This window comes from Oryctolagus cuniculus, chromosome 3, assembly GCF_964237555.1.
Source record: "Oryctolagus cuniculus chromosome 3, mOryCun1.1, whole genome shotgun sequence".
Lineage (NCBI taxonomy): Eukaryota > Metazoa > Chordata > Mammalia > Lagomorpha > Leporidae > Oryctolagus > Oryctolagus cuniculus.
Window position 1 is genome coordinate 102,679,369 of NC_091434.1, and position 12,369 is coordinate 102,691,737.

Genomic DNA, 12,369 nt, shown 5'->3' on the forward strand with positions numbered 1-12,369 from the left:
TGGTGTGATCTATGGTTAAAAATGAAAACATAAGGCCGGCGCCGCAGCTCACTAGGCTAATCCTCCGCCTAGCGGCGCCGGCACACCGGGTTCTAGTCCCGGTCGGGGCGCCGGATTCTGTCCCGGTTGCCCCTCTTCCAGGCCAGCTCTCTGCTGTGGCCAGGGAGTGCAGTGGAGGATGGCCCAAGTGCTTGGGCCCTGCACCCACATGGGAGACCAGGAGAAGTACCTGGCTCCTGGCTCCTGCCATCGGATCAGCGCGGTGCGCCGGCTGCAGCGCGCCGGCCGCGGCGGCCATTGGAGGGTGAACCAACGGCAAAAGGAAGACCTTTCTCTCTGTCTCTCTTTCTCTCTTACTGTCCACTCTGCCTGTCAAAAAAAAAAAAAAAAATGAAAACATAAGCAAATAATGTTAAAAAAAAATCTATGGTGCATAGATGACCTAGTATATTATGACTTTAGTTAACTATGTACACAATTTCCCTATGGTTTCTCTACAAATTCTTTAGTTTATTACTTTTTTTGAAATATCACTTTGATTGGGGCCAGTGCTGTGGTGTAGTGGATAAAGCCACTGCCTGTGGTACTGGCGTACATGGGCACCTTACAAGTCCTGTCTGCTCCACTTCTGATCCAGCTCTCTGCTATGGCCTAGGAAAGCAGTACAGGATGGCCCAAGTCCATGGGCTTCTGTGCCTGTGTGGGAGACCCAGAAGAGGCTCCTGGCTCCTGGCTTCAGACTGGAGCAGCTCTGGCCATTGCACCCATTTGGGGAGTGAACCAGTGGATGGAAAACTCTCTCTCTCTCTCTGTCTCTCTGTCTCTCTCTCTCTCTCTACCTCTTTGTAACTCTGCCTTTCAAATAAATAAATAAATAAATATTTAAAAATACTTTAAAAAAAAGAAATATCAGTTTGATCAGGTAATGGAAAAATGGCAATATATAATCCAAAGAAAATTCTCTAGTGTCTATGTAGAAAGTGGTCTTCATGTGTCTTCCCACTTTGCAGACCTGAATACTATGTATTCCAGCCTTAATACTACTCTCTATGGAAAGGTTACAGGCCAAACATGTCCTCAATCCTGATGCTTGATTCTGATGTTTTTCCTTGAAATGATCATTGGGACATTTGATGCATATGATATGGCAGACACGTTTAAAACCAACCCAATAGAAATGAGTCATTTGCACTATTTCAAATCAAAAGTGCAATTCTCAACTGCATAAAAATTATTAAATATTACTGTAAATTATAGCCCTATTTTATTGTTACATAGCCAAGTGCTGTTCTGCACATAAAAGAAAATCTGTAATTATTCTAATTGCTTGTCATCATCAGATGTTTTATAATCATTAGTAGCTACATGAATTATAAACATGTTGATGAACAGAATAGTCACCATTAACATCATGGTCGGCTGGCGCCGAGGCTTACTTGGCTAATTCTCCACCTGCGGCGCCAGCATCCCAGGTTCTAGTCCCGGTTGGGGTGCCGGATTCTGTCCCCGTTGCTCTTCTTCCAGTCCAGCTCTCTGCTGTGGCCCTGGAAGGCAGTGGAGGATGGCCCAAGTGTTTGGGTCCTGCACCAGCATGGGAGACCAGGAGGAAGTGCCTGGCTCCTGGCTTCGGATTGGCACAGCGCACCAGCCTCAGCACACCAGCCATAGTGGCCATTGGGAGAGTGAACTCATTGTCTAACTGCCTGTCCAAAAAAAAAAAAAAAACCAAAAAACCAAAAACAAACAAACAAACAAAAAACAACATCATGGTCAGTGGCACATTTCTTAAAGCTAATGAAATTTTTAAAAAGGAAATTCATGAAATCTCCTTTGGGAAGTTGCTTTATCTTGGCCTCTTACAATATCTTATGACTTCTGTTATTGAAGAATAGTGATAGCATGATGCTAAAATAGATTGTCTGAACATTGTGTACTTGAAAAAGTAAAACTTGACTAGCTATGCCTAATGACATGTAGTAAACTGTCTTTGCCTGCAGTATTTCCCTTGACTGTGCTGTTCTTCCTTAGTTTGCCAGGATAGAAAGGAGAAAAAAATCAGCCTGGTATGACTAAAACTGAGTTTTTAATATTCTGCATTATTATTCTGCACTATTCCCTGAGCTGCTCAGGAAAACAGAGTTTTCCAATATGCACAGCCATGTACAAATTGTCACTGTAAAGCAGTTGAAAGATTGGATTAATCTTACAGGAAGCTCACGATAGAGGACAATGATATTTATGCAGCATGACCCAGGTACCAGGTGGTATGTTAGATAATTTATAAAAATTATCATATTCAATTGTTTCAGTCATCTGTTCAGAGAGGAGGACATTGGAGCATAGAGCAGCAAAAACAGCCAGAAGAGCAGAGCTGTGATTTGAACCTGGATAGTCTGACTCTGAAATTATATTCTGCTTCTCCCCTAGATAATAAAAATTTGAGGCCACCATTTACTTGAACATTTTCCTTGCTAAACACTTATATGTTACTTAATCTTTGTGACAAACGATGTAACTTTTAGCTATAATTTATAAGACTTTGTTTTTTTGAGAGCAGAGATTCTACACCAGGCATTTCTATTTCCCATAATGCATTACAATAACTCCTAGATATCCAATAAATGCATAAGAAGCATATAAAACATATATATATTCACTCCATGCCTTGATTGAAAACAATGACTTTATGCATTTGGTAGCTTAATAGTTACAATTATGCAATAGATTTTGCATTCCTTTTGTTACTTACCTCTGAATTTTATTTGAATTATTATTACTTGCTAAATTATAGAGGTTTTTTATGCAAATGCCTTTTCTTTACTGTTGCATTACAATCACTAAGCACACATTCTTTGTTTTGTAGAACATATTTAAATAAATGTGTTATCAGTAAATGAGACAAGTATACTTCAAACAAATCTTAGATAAGAGAATTTTGAAGCCCTCTCAGTTCCCTACTCATAGTATGGTTGCAAACAGATTAAAAACAGAAATAATAAAACAAAAATCTTTTGGGTTTGCTTATTTAATTCATTTTAGGAGAGGCCATGATAACAATCAAGACTGAGTGAAATAAAAGTCCTTGGACTGCAGAAGAAAATATCTGTGCTTGCCACGAACAGAACTAGCTTCTCATTACATCTTGACATACTTTATGAAAATAATTTCCCATTATCACTAAAAGATGGTTACTGAAGTTCTTTGGTATTCTTTAATAAGCTACTTTACTACCCACATTTACATAATTCCATGCACATTATCAATTTGTCAAGTAAACTCTGTTTTAGAATTTTTTTATTTTGTTTTGCTCCTTACCCACCATAAAGAGATGTTTTCCTTCACTTTATCTTGCATTTGACAAGTTTCCTTTCTGGCATCCTTCATCACCTTTTCTGTTTTACAGTCTGTGGTTGCTTTCCTGCATCTTTAACAGTAAATGTGTTTAAACTCAGAGACTACCCCATGTAGCCTATTATTCCCATTGGATACAAATGAATTAGTTGTATCCAAATGGCCTTATTCATGTCTTCAAAGGGCATTGACTGTTGTCTTGCATGTTTAAGGGGATTTCTAGGTGCTATTATTAGAACAATGAAGAGGATAGGTTCTCTGGTCTTTGTAGTAAATTATCTAATAATAAATATATTTTATTGCTGACTAATAGTGCTTACTATAAAGATAACCCAAGCAAGGTAGGGTATAAGAGTTGACGAAGGAAGAGGAGGCTATTCGGTGACAAAGAAAGGCCTTTGGTGAGAATAATAGGAGCAGAGGCCTAAGTTAATTGAAGGATGGAGACATGCAACCATCAAGAGGAAGAACATTCTAGGAGAGGGAACAACAGGTGCACAGACCCTGGGGGAGGGCAGAGCTCAGCAGACCTCTGTGGCTCAGGTGAGGTACTAATGGGAGTATGGACAAAAGGCTAGAGAGGAAGCTGTGGGCTATATCATGGAGGCTTTGGATTTTGTTCTCCCTGTGTTGTGAAGAGTGTGGAAGATTTTTGAGTCAAGTAGGGATAAGAGCCTATCACTTTTTTAAAAAGGTTGTCCTGGTTGTTGTGTATAAAAATGGACTCCTGAAGGAATTGAAAATTATGGAGGAAAAGAAAAGCAGATGGATTTGAAATGTATTTTCAAGGTGCACTGGGCATGACTTCCTAAGCTCCAGGATGTGAGGTATAAAAAATATGAAAATATGTCATAAAGAAATTACACTGCCTATTAGAAACTCAGAGTAGATACTGATTTGGTATTAGAGAAGCTACTCTTGTTAATAGCAGAAACTATGAGAAGTACTTGACTTGCAAATAAGATGTTCAGTGGAGGATGCTGATTACAAAGCAACACCAGTTACTGCTTTTTTTTAAGATTTATTTTATTTATTTGGAAGATAGAGTTACAGAGAGAGGTAGAGACAGAGAGAAGAAGTCTTCCATCCGCTGGTTCACTTCCCAATTGGCTGCAATGGCTGGTGCTGTGCCAGTCTGAAGCCAGGAGCCAGGAGCTTCTTCCAGGGCTCCCACACAGGTGCAGGGGCCCAAGGACTTAGGCCATCTTCTATTGCCACAGCAGAGAGCTGGGTTGGAAGAGGAGCAGCTGGGACTAGAACTGGCACCCATACGGGATGCTGGTGCTTCAGGCCAGGGCTTTAACCCCCCGTGCCATAGCGCCTGCCCCAAGTACTGCTCTTATCAGAATGTAAAGCTGGGGAATTAGAAAAAGGGAAGTAATTTCAGGATCCTGAATGACCAGGTCATGACAAAGAATGAAGACAGCAAGAAGGGAGAGACAGGAACATTTGTCTATCATTCCTTTCTGTAGTCAGATTTCTGTCACCTAAGTCATTAATAAGTTCCATGGATTGGGTTAGAGATACACTCACAGATATTAAGTATTCTCTGCATGGGGAATTTCATGCTGAGTCATACAAAGCTGGTTTATATGTACATCCCATCTGTAAACCTAGGAATGGCATTCACTATCACGTTGCAAACTTCTTCCTCGGCACACTCATATTTAAAGCTGTGGGTAAGGCCCTCCATTAGAACTGCCCAGCATGGAGGGAATTGATTTCCCATAGCAGGGTGGGAGTAGAGCTTTCTTTTTCTTTCTTTCTTTTTGTTTTTCAGATTTATTTATTTATTTGAAAGAGTTATACAGAAGCAGAGATGGGCCTTCCATCCACTGGTTCACTCCCCCAGTGACCACAATGGCCAGTGCTGGGCCATTCTGAAGCCAGGAGCCTGGAGCTTCTTCTGGGTCTCCCATGTGGGTGGAGGGGCCCAAGAACTGGGGCCATCTTCTACTGCTTTCCCAGGCCATAGCAGTGAGCTGAATCCAAAGTTGAGCAGCCAGGACTAGAACTGGTGATGGGAGCTTCACCTGCCCACTCCACAGCACAGGCCCCAGGAGTGGAGCCTTCTTACAGTAATTTATAATTGCTGTGATTGCAATTGTATTCAAATTTCCATGCAAATCTGGAAAGAAATAAAAAAAAAACACTGATTTAGTAGACATACTAGTTTTGCTGATAACCAAGGAGAACCTAGTTTCCTATTTCTGTCCTAAACTTGGACTTTCCCCACTGTCTTTCACTGTTTCTCTAGAAAATATCTTTGAAAATTATATCAGAAGAAAATTTATAATATAGGAAATAATCAGAAACAACAAAAAAAAATGAAAAAAGAACTCACAGAAATGGTTGCTTTCAATCACTCTGGAAAAAGGTCTTACTCTCCAGAAACAAAGACTATGTAGTTAAGCCTATGACATTGAGTTGTCATTGGGATTGGTGAGGGTACAGTGGGCTAAAAGGTCATGAATAGATAAATAAATACTTAAATTGTAAAAACAAGTCAATGTCTCATAATGACAAAAGAAGATGGTGACTTGAATTGAGACATCCACTTCTGTGAGGCAAATAGCCACACATTGTACAATGTGAAGGGATCATTAACAAGATGCACTAAAATGTAAAAGTGTATGTGGGAAACTTAAAACTATACTGAGGACAGTGGCTACATCTAGGGGAAGAGAAAAAATGGCATCAGAGATGGGTACACAAAGGAATCAAAAGTATCTTTACTATTTTAATGTAAAAACTGAAACAAATAGAGCAAAATCTTAAAGATTTAGCAAAGCAAGATGGGGGATACATGAATGTCCATACAATTCTCTGTTTTCCCACATGATTTAAATATTTCATAATGAAAATTTTCAGAGAATATCCTGTGTAATTTTTATAACAATAAATTGGAAAATCTACAGCAATAAAGAAAAAGAAAACGAAACAAACCAACAATGAGATACTACAACATTTTGAAAGGGGAAATAAATTTTTCCTAAGAAAAAGTTTTACTGCTCCACTAGAGACCACATGCCAGGCAAAGCATTTGCTGGTTTTATGGTAGCCCAGAAATTCCTGTTCCTTTTTCCCTCCCTTTCCAGAATCTTCCAGTACCCTGCATAGCTCTCATCTTATACCCTCCACTCATCTTTCTAAAAGTTCTTTTTAAAAAATTAATTTATCTATTTATTTAAAAGGCAGATATATAGAGTGAGAATAAAAGAGAGAAGGGAGGAGAGAGAGTGACAGAGAGAGCAAAAGAGAGAGAGAGAGAAAAGAGAGATATCTTCCATCTACTGGTTCTTTCCCTAAATGGGTGCAATGGCTGGGGCTGGGGCTGGCCATAGCACCAAATAGGGCTTCTTCTGGGTCTCCCATGTGGATGACAGGCCCCAAGCTATTGGGTCATCTTCCAGTCCTTTCTCAGACACATTAGCTGGATAAGAATTGGAGCAGCCAATACTGGAACCGTGGCCCATATGGGATGCCAGCACGGCAGAGGCTTAACCTACTATGCCACAGTGCTGGCCCCTCTAAAAGTTCTTAAAAGAGAGCTACTGTTTACATGTGTGCCCTCCATCTACAATTCCTGATTACTCATTACTACTCATCATTTTATTATAAATTTCCATTAAGAGATAAATAAGAGAAAATGTACAACACATTGAATTTGTATTTCATCTTAATATTGCAATGCTCTTATTAAAAAAACACTTAATTTTTTTCTAAACAGAAAGGAGACCTTTTTGTGTAAGTTGGAAATGTTGGTTAGGAGGCAGGAAAGAGAAAGAGGGCTGCCAAGAACACCATGATATTTTTATAGCAATCAATACAAAGGAAGTGAGGGGTATTTCCAAACTAAAATTGAGGCTATCTTTGGAAAAAAAACAAAAAAACAAAAAACACTAAGTCTGATGTTTAACTCAATTTTTACTATTATTGTTGTTGTTGTTTAAATTAACATCATACAAAATTAACTCTTTTAAAGTGAATATTTCAGTGGCATTTAGTACCCTAATGACAATGTTATTCAACTACCACCTCTATCTGGTTCTGAAATACTTTCATTGCCCAAAAGGAAACCTGAATTCATTAAGCAGTTTCTTTCCATTTTTCTCACACCTAGTTCCTGGAAAACATCTGGCTGCACTCTGTCTCTATGGCATGAGCACATGACCTATTGTAGATACTTGTCTTTCATGGTGATGGAATATACAATATACGATCTCTTGTGTCTGGCTTCTTTCACTTGGCACAGCGTTTTAGAGGCCCATTCAGGTGTAGCATGTGTCAGTAATTCACTCCAATTTGTGGCTCTATAATATTGCTTTGTGTGTATATGCCACTGTATTTTGACTTGCTCAGAAAAAAATGAATAAAAATCACCACCTGGAGATGGATATATGTCCATTGACAGCCTTAATAGCAAGGGATTACAAAGATTACAGTTCTTCACACACGGTCGGCTGATCAAGTGATTTTCTTTCAACCTACACAAATGTTCTCACTCCACTTTTTCATTTTTTCAGACTTTGCACTAAGTACAAAAGATGATTTCTTCTCCCATCCTTCCAGTAGACTCAGTAATCATTGTTTCTACTAATCTGTGTAAAACATTCAAAATTGCACCTCAGAGAAGCTTCCTATGTCTACGAGATTTTCATTTCTTCCTATTTTTTTATTTGTTACTTTTGACATTGAAGTGTAGGCTGGAATTAAAATGCCAAACAAAAATATCAACCAGCTATGAAATGTTTTTAGGGTCTGCACTTTTAACCTCTTAATAATTTACTTTCTCTTTCCTCTGGTGGCTTTAACTTTACAGACTTGAAACATGATAAGGAGAGGCATATTGATTTTTTTTTCTTACCTTTATATATCTGTTGTTCCTTTTACACTTAATTCATAACCTGGTGTTGGAAATGACCCAGGAATTATCATTTGCAGAAACACCTTGTCTCTCTGCTACAAAATCAAGACGAATTAGGGGTCAATAACACTGTGGTACAGACATGTTTTAAACCTACCCATCATTGTTTGTCCTACAAGAGACACAATTTTCTTCTCCTTAAAAAAAAAAAACAAAACTTAAAAGCTTTTACAAAGGATAATAATACATGTTAAGTGCTTAAAATTTGTGTACATTAAAATGAGATGATATTGGATTTAATAATGAGAAAATCTTTTATAGCACAATTTGCAACTTTATAAATAAAGTGAATGTCTATAAAGAGTAACACTCTGTCTGACATAATTTAAAAATGAAACATTTTTAAGGAAACACACAAGGAAACTTTTAAAAGTTCATGGAAATGGGTATCAATAACTTCATAGATTTCAAAAAGTTTGATGTCAAAATAGATTTATTTTCTAATCTCACTTTTCCAAGAACTAATTGAAGTACCCTCATATGCTGGGACTTTACTTAATAGCAATTAAAATAAACTACTTTCTAAAATCCAAGGACCAATATATGTCAAATCATACCTGGTCACAGATGAGAATGAAAAGATAAAATATGAATATTTATCTTTTGAGACGTCAAACATTTTTAAATTTTGATTTTGAATTTCGTCTCTTTCCTGTTCGGGAAGTAAAATGTAAGTTTTTTCGTTTGTTTGTTTGTTTGTTTGTTTTTGACAGATAGAGTTAGACAGTGAGAGAGAGAGACAGAGAGAAAGGTCTTTCCTCCATTGGTTCACTCCCCAAATGGCCACTATGGCTGGAGCTACGCTGATCTGAAGCTAGGATCCAAGTGCTTCCTCCTGGTCTCCCATGCGGGTACAGGGGCCCAAGCACTTGGGCCATCCTCCACTGCCTTCCTGGGCCACAGCAGAGAGCTGGACTGGAAGAGGAGCAGCCAGAACTAGAACTCGGTGTCCATATGGGATGGCAGTGCCGCAGGCGGAGGATTAACCATGTGAGCCACGGTGCCAGTCCCGAATTGTAAGATTTTGCAAAAGATGCCTTTCTCTTTGGAGAAAGACGGCATTGTTGACTGCTCTGTGAGAGCACACTTGGTTACAAGAGTAGTGAAATGAAGATGATCAACTAGGAAGTGCAAATTACTGAATATTTCTAGTAGCAAACACCATGATGTTCAAAACTAAACAACTTCTCTTTTCCTTTTCATTTTGCTTAATCACATACATAGCTATATATTCATAAGCATATGTACACACACACACATACACACATACCCTAAAAACATTTATACATGAATATCTAAATATACTATTTGGTGTTTCATTGTCTCTGAGCTGCAATTAAGATTTCCCTGTCATCTTCCTTCTTGATTAATGGAGATCATTTTCTCCTGATTTATGGTTTTCATAAATCAATATTTATTCAGTGCCAAGAGGTATAGAATGAGGTCTTATGCTTTAGAACATGGACTTAACAAAGACATACACTTCTGCTATCTGTAAATTTTCGATTTAGAACACATAAGAGACAGTATAGATTTAACCAAAAATTTCAGGGTAGCTTGGCACTAAAACTACTGGTAAATGTTTATAATTTTCAGCTAAAGCAAGCTTGCATGCTATCATTAAATAGACTCCAAAGACTCCTACATTTTCCAGGCAGCATGTTTCCCAATAGAACAGGACTCAGTATCTCTGTTCCTAATAGGCATTAACAAACATAACCGATTTAGTATATAGAAAGTACTTATTATAGAACAACAGGATAGATGCCCTATTATGTTTATAGATGGAAATAGCATAGGAATTTTAATTAAATTAACTAACAGAATTAGTGCCTAAGGAAAATTAATGTGAAGAATTCAGGTGGAGACCAGTGTTGTAGAGCAGCAGTGACTGTTCTATCTAGCTCCCTGCTAATGTACTGGGGAAGGGAGTAGAAGATGGTACTTGAGTTCCTGTCACCCGTTAGGAAAATCTGGAAGGAATTCCTGGTTCTTGGCTTTTGCCTGGCTCAAAACGGCTGTTGCAGCCATTTGGGGAGTGACCCAGCAGAGAGATGATCTCTCCCTCTCCCTCCCCCTCCCCCTCTTCCTCTCCCTCCCCTCCCCCTTCCCCCTCTTTCCCCTCCCCCTCTCCCTCCCCTCCCCCTCTCCCTCCTCTCCCCCTCCCCTCTCCCTCTCTCCCTCCTGTAGTCTCTCCCTCTCCCTCCTGCTATCTCTCCCTCTTTCTCTGTCATTCTGGCTTGCAAAGAATAATAAATATTTTCTAATGAAAAGAATTAAGGTAAATAACTGAATAAACACATAAATGAACAAAGAATTTCATTGCGATAACAAGGGTAAATGTACACAGAGGGACCACAAGAAGGCAAGTGCCACATTTTCCTTCATCAATTAAGAAACTCATTATATACAAAGGCGGTATGTACTTACAAGCTAAAGAAACTTGTATGGCCAGTGGATTCCTAGGAACTGAGGTATCAGTGACTAGGGAAGTTGGATGTATTCCATAGGCTAGAAATTCCTTCAACACAGAAGCTTCCTGAGAGTTAAAATGTTTAAAAATACATTTTGAGGACATGGGAGAAGGTCTAATAAAATCAAGGAAAATATTCTTTTAATCACTTTGTAATTTTCAAATTTTAAATATGAATTTGACTTGGTTATATCCTCAGAAGTGGGACAGCTGTGTCATATGATAGATCTCTTTTTAGTTTTGTGAGGAACCCCCATACTGATTCCATAATAGCTGGACTAATCTGCATTTCAAACTATATTAGCATTTGTCATTCTTCGACTTTTTTTTTTTTTTTTTTTTGACAGGCAGAGTGGACAGTGAGAGAGAGAGACAGAGAGAAAGGTCTTCCTTTTTCCGTTGGTTCACCCCCCAGTGGCTGCTGCGGCCAGTGGAGCCAGGTGCTTCCTCCTGGTCTCGCATGTGGGTGCAGGGCCCAAGGACTTGGGCCATCCTCCACTGCACTCCCTGGCCACAGCAGAGAGCTGGACTGGAAGAGGAGCGACCTGAACAGAATCTGATGCCTCCACTGGGACTAGAACCCGGTGTGCTGGTGCCGCAGGCGAAGGATTAGCCTTTTGAGCCGCAGTGCCAGACCATTCTTTGGCTTTTGATAATAGCTACTCTAAAGAAAGTGAGATGACACTTGGTTGTAGCTTTAATTTGCATTTCCCTGATGACCAATGATATTGACCACTCTTCATATGTTTGAGCAGATAAAGAGAATGTATTTATACACAAGAGAACATTACTCAACCATAAAAATGGCTGGAAATAGATATCATTAATATTACTTGGAGTAAGTCAGACACAGAGATAAACATCACCTGTGTTCTCTCACATACAGTAATTACTAAATATATAGTATATATATATTATATAGCATATATAATATATATTAATTACTAAAGGATGGAAACTGTGTATAGATGGAAAACTTCTGATAATGGGTACAAAAAAACAGTCTGTTGAAGGTGAAGTGTTCTGGTGTTTCACAGAACAGTAGGGCACTATAGTCTATAATAAAGGAAATGGAAGTGCTAATTCCATCTCTGATTGGTTTATGCTGTGTGTATTTATTGAAATATTGCACTCCACCTCATAACATGTATAGGTATTTCATAGGAACCAAAACAATTTTAAAATAAATTTTAAAAATAGGTTAATTACTTTCAAAGCAACACATTCTTTGCTTACAGCAGATATTTGAAATCCACTAATAAGCATCTGGTCGGAGTAATGCGCCTCTGCTCTTGAAATATAACTGAGCAAAATAATCCACTAAAGTGAGAGGATGCCTGAATTGAGCTTTCCCTGGCTGGCTTTGGTTCTTAATTAGTGAAGCCTGGTAGACACCATGATACTGTGGATCAGGAACCCCCCCCCCCCCCCCGCAAAACCATGTAAAACCTCACCTACACCTACAGCTCTAATCTATATACCTCAAAGTTGTGCCTGTACAGGACAAGATCCTTCTGAGCTCTGCATTCCTGGTAGATGACTTCTCTACGGCATTTCAGGCTCATTTCACTTCCAAATATCTTCCAAAAGTCTGTAATTTGAAGGCACTAGAAAATAT